Here is a 7,003-nt window from a genome sequence, read left to right as displayed (position 1 = left end):
TACACATACCTGGGTGCCCCCCAGGACACTGGACTGGATCCCTGACCTCTGCGCATGACTGTTGCTGTACTCAATGTGTGTGTCAGCACGGTTGTTCGGTAACCCCCTCAGCTGGTTGGGCCCATCACGGGTGTGTATGGTGCTCCATGTCTGTCTTGCCTAATACACTGTGACCCATGTGTCCTGTGCCAGACTCAGGCCCCAGGGTGTGGGTGGTTGAAGACAAAAGATGACTCAGGCATGTTTTGACTTTACAAGACACATGTTAGGTAATAATGCTACCAGCAGGCATCTATTCTTCATAGTGTGATTTATTATTGGGGGGGGGGGGGGACAACAAAGTGAGTGTCTTTCCGGGAATTTGGAATCCAAAGTTCAGTAGGGGAGTTGGTGTCCTTGCCATTGGATGTCCTCAGAGTCCATGCCACAGTCTTTGTCAACATTGGTCAGCCAGTGACCAGCAGGGCCATGTGGCAGAGAATGTCTCTTGATGCTGTGATGCTGTTGGTCCAGTGGGCCAGGTGCCAGGCCAGGTGTCCTGGGAGATGGTGATGTAGCGCCGACCCTCACGGTCCTTTCCGTGGACGACCCGGCCTCCTGCGGGGAACCTCAGCAGCAGGCCATGACGACATCTGGGATGCTCCGTCGGATGTTTCCTCCTCCTCCTCCTCCTGATCCCTCCCTGTGGGTGGTGATGTTCTCCGCCTTCTGGCACAGGGAGGGTCGGCCATGTTGTTGGCCATCCGACGGAGTGTAGCGTGAATCCCCTGGAATGCCGTCACTTGCTCAGCCTGTCTGTCCTCCATCCTCCGTTGGTGTACCAGTAGACAGGCATGTAGCTCCGCATGTTGCTGGGCCTGCTGGGTCTTTATCTCATCGAGGCTCCCCTTGATCTCATTGAGGGTGGACACAACCTGGGCCATGCCCGTGGTGTCCTGCCGGTATGAGTCCAGGATGTTACGGACATGGGAAAATACCGGATCCCCAGCCAACTGGTCAGGCTCGTGCCTCCACCGTCCTCCACTCCCACCACCCCTGCCCACTTGCGCCTGGCCTGCCCTTGTGGGCACATCGGGTCTCCGGGACCCCTGAGGGGTGGCATTGGCATTGTCGCCTGCCTCCTCCTGGGTGCCCGGGACACCGTGTCCCTCCTGGCCAGCCTGGCTGCATTGTGGTGTTGGGGCAGGGATCCTGGGTGTCTCCTGGGATGTGGCAGGAGTGGGGGTGGTGGTTGGCACAGTTGTACCTGACGCAGGTGCTGCAGGCGGTTGGACACCAGAGGGGCCAGGTCGGTCGGGGTCGTCCACAGAGTGGTGAGAGTGGTCGCTGCCGGTGGGATCGGGCTCCTGCAGATCCGGGTCCTGTGAGTGTTCCCCCCCCAGTGTTGGGGGGTGCACCATGACGTTGACCTGTGTGTGAGAGAGACAATGTTAATTTTGGTCCATGCAACATCCATGTTTCATCATTTCCAAAGTTGGCACATTTCCTCTTGGAATTAGGATCTGTCTTGCATTCCACTCACAGTGCACTTGTGCATGGGTGTGTCCCTTGGGCACCACTTTGGCCCCTTTAACTATGTGTGGCACAGTCTTACTTGCTGCGTCAAGTGTGACTGCAGTCAGCAGTGGAGTGAGCAGGTGTTGCGAGCCATGCATTGGCGCCTTCCGTGTAGCACTGTACATGTGCACATGGAGTTGTTCCACACACTTATGTGATGCAGGTAGCTGTCATTGTGCTCGTACACAGGTTGTGACATGGCCCTGTGTTTTGCCATGGAGAAGAGGGGGGGTTCTGGCACGTGCCACCCTTGGCTACATGCACGCAGTCTACCTGCTGACGAGCAGACATTCCCACACACCACACGGCTGATTTGCTCTCCCTGTGTCTCCCTCCCTCTCTGTCCCCCTCTCCCTCCCTCTCTGTCCCCCTCTCCCTCCCTCTCTGTCACCCTCTCCCTCCCTCTGTGTGTCAGCCTCCTCCCTCTGTCCGTCTCCCTGTGTCTCCCTCCCTCTCTGTCCCCCTCTCCCTCCCTCTCTGTCACCCTCTCCCTCCCTCTGTGTGTCAGCCTCCTCCCTCTGTCCGTCTCCCTGTGTCTCCCTCCCTCTCTGTCCCCCTCTCCCTCCCTCTCTGTCCCCCTCTCCCTCCCTCTGTGTGTCAGCCTCCTCCCTCTGTCCGTCTCCCTGTGTCTCCCTCCCTCTCTGTCCCCCTCTCCCTCCCTCTCTGTCCCCCTCTCCCTCCCTCTCTGTCCCCCTCTCCCTCCCTCTGTGTGTCACCCTCTGTCACCTCAGCCCAGCTTCCTGGGCACACACTGTTAGCAGATCTTTGAGTGGCCCTTGGCTTGTTGATGTGAGTTTGTTTCTGATCTCCAGGCACCCATTGGGTGTGATGTGTGTCTGTGCGCTGCTGCTGTGGTGGTGTGTGCTGCCACTCTTTCACAATGTTGGCATGTTCATTAGCTGCTGTCATGTGCAAAACAGTGCCTTCACCCCCATGTGTTGATGCAAGGCGTCCGCCATTTGCTGGCAAGTCATTCCTGTGTTGGGACACACTGTTTGTCTGGCTGTGACCTAGGCCATATGGGCAGAGTGCATTGTTGTCTGCTTCGGAGTCGCACTATGTGATTTTTGGGGCCCAGCCTCCCGCCATCCGGGATACCGTGTCATGTGTTGTTGTCTTCTGTGACTTGACATTGTCCAGCTGGGTGCATAGGGCATGGTGGCAGCAGTGGCATGTGCGTGCTCATGGAGTGTGGTTGAGTAATGCGATGGCTTGTGGTGGTTGCGTGCCTGTTAGTGATTTTGGTTGTGGATGCCGTTCCCCCCCATGTGAGGTGCGTTGTTTGTGTACTCACCCGGGTCTCGGAGTCCTTCTAATCCTTCGACTGCCTCCACCGGCAGTATGGCCATCACCCTCTCCTCCCAGGGATGGTACTGTACGGGTCTGCGGGAGGGCCCTCCTCCGGTGGCGTTGGCCTGGTCATGTTCCTCCTGCCTCTTGGCTCTGACCCTCCTCCGCAGATCGTACCACCTGTTCTGGCATTCCTGCCTGGTCCTTCTGGTGTCCGCAACAGCATTCACAGCATCGACGATGGTCTGCCACATGGCTGTTTTTGCTGCCAGGCTGGTGTTTCTGACCAATGTTCCAAAGATCTGTGGCTCGACTCTGAGGATTTGATCAACAAGGACCTCCAACTCTCGGTTACTGAACTTTGGATTCTTGGTAGTGGGCATGGTGAGGGGTGTGGGTGGGGATGGTGGGGGGGGTGTGTGGATGTTGGGGGGGGGGGTGTGGATGGTTGTGTGTGTGTGTGTGTGTGAATGTGATGAGGGGGTGTTTGTGAGGGTGGTTGTGTGAAGGTGTGCAAGTGTAAGGTGTGGTGTAGCTTGTTGTATGGTTCTGTGGTGTCTGGCAGCAGTGAGTCTGTTGCAAAGGCTCATGGTTTGTGTGTGTGGGCCCTTTTTATTGGTCCATGGGTGGGTGTGGCAGTGTTTGAATTTTGGGTGGGTGTGTTATAAGTAGTGGTGGTGTTTTGGCCCTCTGTTTGTCTTTGGCAGTTGCAGGTCAGTGAAGGTGTATTTGTAGTGTTTGTTTGCCATGTTTAGTGGCTTTGTGCCATTCGAATAGTGTCTTCTTGTGTTGTTTTGTTTTGTCCTGGTTGTGTACGTGCGTTTTGAGCGTGTGTACGGTGTGTAGATGGGCCATTTGGTTGTACGGTGCTGTCCTTGTGTGTGGGTTGGTACGACTTGTACATGCGGTTGTGATGTTGGGGCCTGGGGTGCGCTCCGTACTTAGGAGGTTGTGTTGGGGGTAGGACCGGAACGTACTGGGGTGTACATAGACGGTGGTACGACACGTACTGGGGTGGGGGTACGACTGGAACGTACTGGGGTGTACATAGACGGTGGTACGACGCGTACTGGGGTGGGGGTACGACTGGAACGTACTGGGGTGTACATAGACGGTGGTACGACACGTACTGGGGTGGGGGTACGACTGGAACGTACTGGGTACACGGTGGTGCGACACGTACAGGGGTGGGGGTAGGACTCGAACGTACTGGGGTGTACATAGACGGTGGTACGACACGTACTGGGGTGGGGGTACGACTGGAACGTACTGGGGTGTAGGTACACGGGGGTATGACACATACAGGGGTGGGGGTACGACTGGAACGTACTGGGGTGTACATAGACGGTGGTACGACACGTACTGGGGTGGGGGTACGACTGGAACGTACTGGGGTGTACATAGACGGTGGTACGACACGTACTGGGGTGGGGGTACGACTGGAACATACTGGGGTGTAGGTACACGGGGGTATGACACGTACAGGGGTGGGGGTACGACTGGAACGTACTGGGGTGTACATAGACGGTGGTACGACACGTACTGGGGTGGGGGTAGGACTCGAACGTACTGGGGTGTACATAGACGGTGGTACGACACGTACTGGGGTGGGAGTACGACTGGAACGTACTGGGGTGTAGGTACACGGGGGTATGACACGTACAGGGGTGGGGGTACGACTGGAACGTACTGGGGTGTACATAGACGGTGGTACGACACGTACTGGGGTGGGGGTACAACTGGAACATACTGGGGTGTAGGTACACGGTGGTGCGACACGTACAGGGGTGGGGGTAGGACTCGAACGTACTGGCGTGTACATAGACGGTGGTACGACACGTACTGGGGTGAGGGTACGACTGGAACGTACTGGGGTGTAGGTACACGGGGGTATGACACGTACAGGGGTGGGGGTACGACTGGAACGTACTGGGGTGTACATAGACGGTGGTACGACACGTACTGGGGTGGGGGTACGACTGGAACGTACTGGGGTGTAGGTACACGGTGGTGCGACACGTACAGGGGTGGGGGTAGGGCTCGAACGTACTGGGGTGTACATAGACGGTGGTACGACACGTACTGGGATGGGGGTACGACTGGAACGTACTGGGGTGTAGGTACACGGGGTATGACACGTACAGGGGTGGGAGTAGGACTCGAACGTACTGGGGTGTACATAGACGGTGGTACGACACGTACTGGGGTGGGGGTAGGACTCGAACGTACTGGGGTGTACATAGATGGTGGTACGACACGTACTGGGGTGGGGGTATGACTGGAACGTACTGGGGTGTAGGTACACGGGGGTATGACACGTACAGGTGTGGGGGTACGACTGGAACGTACTGGGGTGTACATAGACGGTGGTACGACACGTACTGGGGTGGGGGTACGACTGGAACGTACTGGGGTGTAGGTACACGGTGGTGCGACACGTACAGGGGTGGGGGTAGGACTCGAACGTACTGGGGTGTACATAGACGGTGGTACGACACGTACAGGGGTGGGGGTACGACTCAAACGTACTGGGGTGTACCTAGACGGGTGGGGGTATACATACATGGGGGGTACGTGTCGGACGTACGGGGGCTGGGGGGAGTGTTGGGCGCGTATGCGGGCACATGTCTCCATGGTTGCTATAGGAGTTCGGTGCGGACGGTGTTTTTTCCATACGGTTGTAAGCTCGGACGCACGGGATGGATCGTGATTCCTCGGTCGGACTTGGCTTTTCACGTTTGTAAGGTAAATCGTCCGAGGACATGTCGGACACATTTTCCGACCCGAGGACGTGTGGGGAATGATTCCCAGTGCGGTTCGTATGGACTTTTTACCATGCGAATCGTGATTGCCAGTTCGTACGGCACTTGTACGATTCGTACGGTAAAAAGACCGGATACGAGTCGTACGGGGACATTTTTTACCGGATCGTAATTGGCACCTTTATGTTTTTTTCTAGAGCATTGAGCATTGGTTTGTCCCCTTTTTTTTTTTTAATGGCTAGATTTGGACTTCGAATATGCTCCCTAAATGTATGTGGCCTAAATAGCTATAAAAAGAGACAAAGGGTAGCTGCTGAACTTCGAGTGACTCAGTCAGATTTGATTTGTTTACAAGAAACTCATTTACCTTGGGGAAAGCGGAAAATCTTATCAGAAATGGGATTCATGCAATTAGCGGCCTCTCAACAATCTTCAATGAATCGGGGGGTGGCGGTGTTTGCCATTCCCGCTATACAAACTTCGGGACGGGTATTAGCTGATAAGTTGGGGTGATTACTTATTGTGGAATGTATGATAGGGGAGATAAAATTCACGCTTTGTACTGGTTATGGCTCCAATCTTGATGAAGCCATGGTTTTGGAACAACTAAGTGGGGAACTTGCACTGTGGCCAACCCTCTTGGTGCTATGTGGTAGCAGTTTGTACGCCAGCTCTAGGGGAAGCACAGAGATGTGCCATTTTTTTTTTTTATCCTATCACCCAAAATATTATGAAGTCACACCTTGGACACATGGGGGAGGGGTGGGGCAACCTTTGCTATCTTGGCCGATATCCAATATAGGCGATTTAGGATGAAGAAGTAATTCTTTTTCAGATTAGCTGGTTTTACTTATTTGTATAGGAGCCTCAGGGAGTATTCCAACACTGCCTCTATATGACACTCAAGTGGAGCCCCATTCCAGAATGAATATTGCGGTAAGAACTCCTTCTTGTCTGCCTCCAAGAGCTTCTCATACCACTTAGAAATGTCCTTATTCTTAAGATTAACATCTTGAAGCGATAGCTCCAACTCTCAGTCACCACAGGTTTCTTTATTTTCGGACGTGAACCATGAAGTTAATTGAATATAATTAAACCTGGAAAAATCATTCCCAATCTTTGCTCTTAGGGCCTCCCAAGGGTGGACACCCCCGGTGATATCAAGTCTGACCATTTCATAATGCCTTTGGTATGCTCAAGCTATCTTTCAAGCATAATGGAGTCTCCGGAGGTTCCCAGATTGGGGCAAAGTCCGAATAATAACCTGGACCCTACCTACTCCTAACCTTATACCATAGATAGAGGGCAGACCAATATTTTTAGGTTTACTTTTTTGAAGTACCTGGGGGCACTGAATTTGTACAAAAAACCATCTTCACCTTCCTTCCAGGAAG

Source organism: Triturus cristatus, chromosome 6 (assembly GCF_964204655.1).
Source record: "Triturus cristatus chromosome 6, aTriCri1.1, whole genome shotgun sequence".
In the NCBI taxonomy this organism is placed as follows: Eukaryota; Metazoa; Chordata; class Amphibia; order Caudata; family Salamandridae; genus Triturus; species Triturus cristatus.
This window is presented reverse-complemented; position numbering follows the sequence as displayed.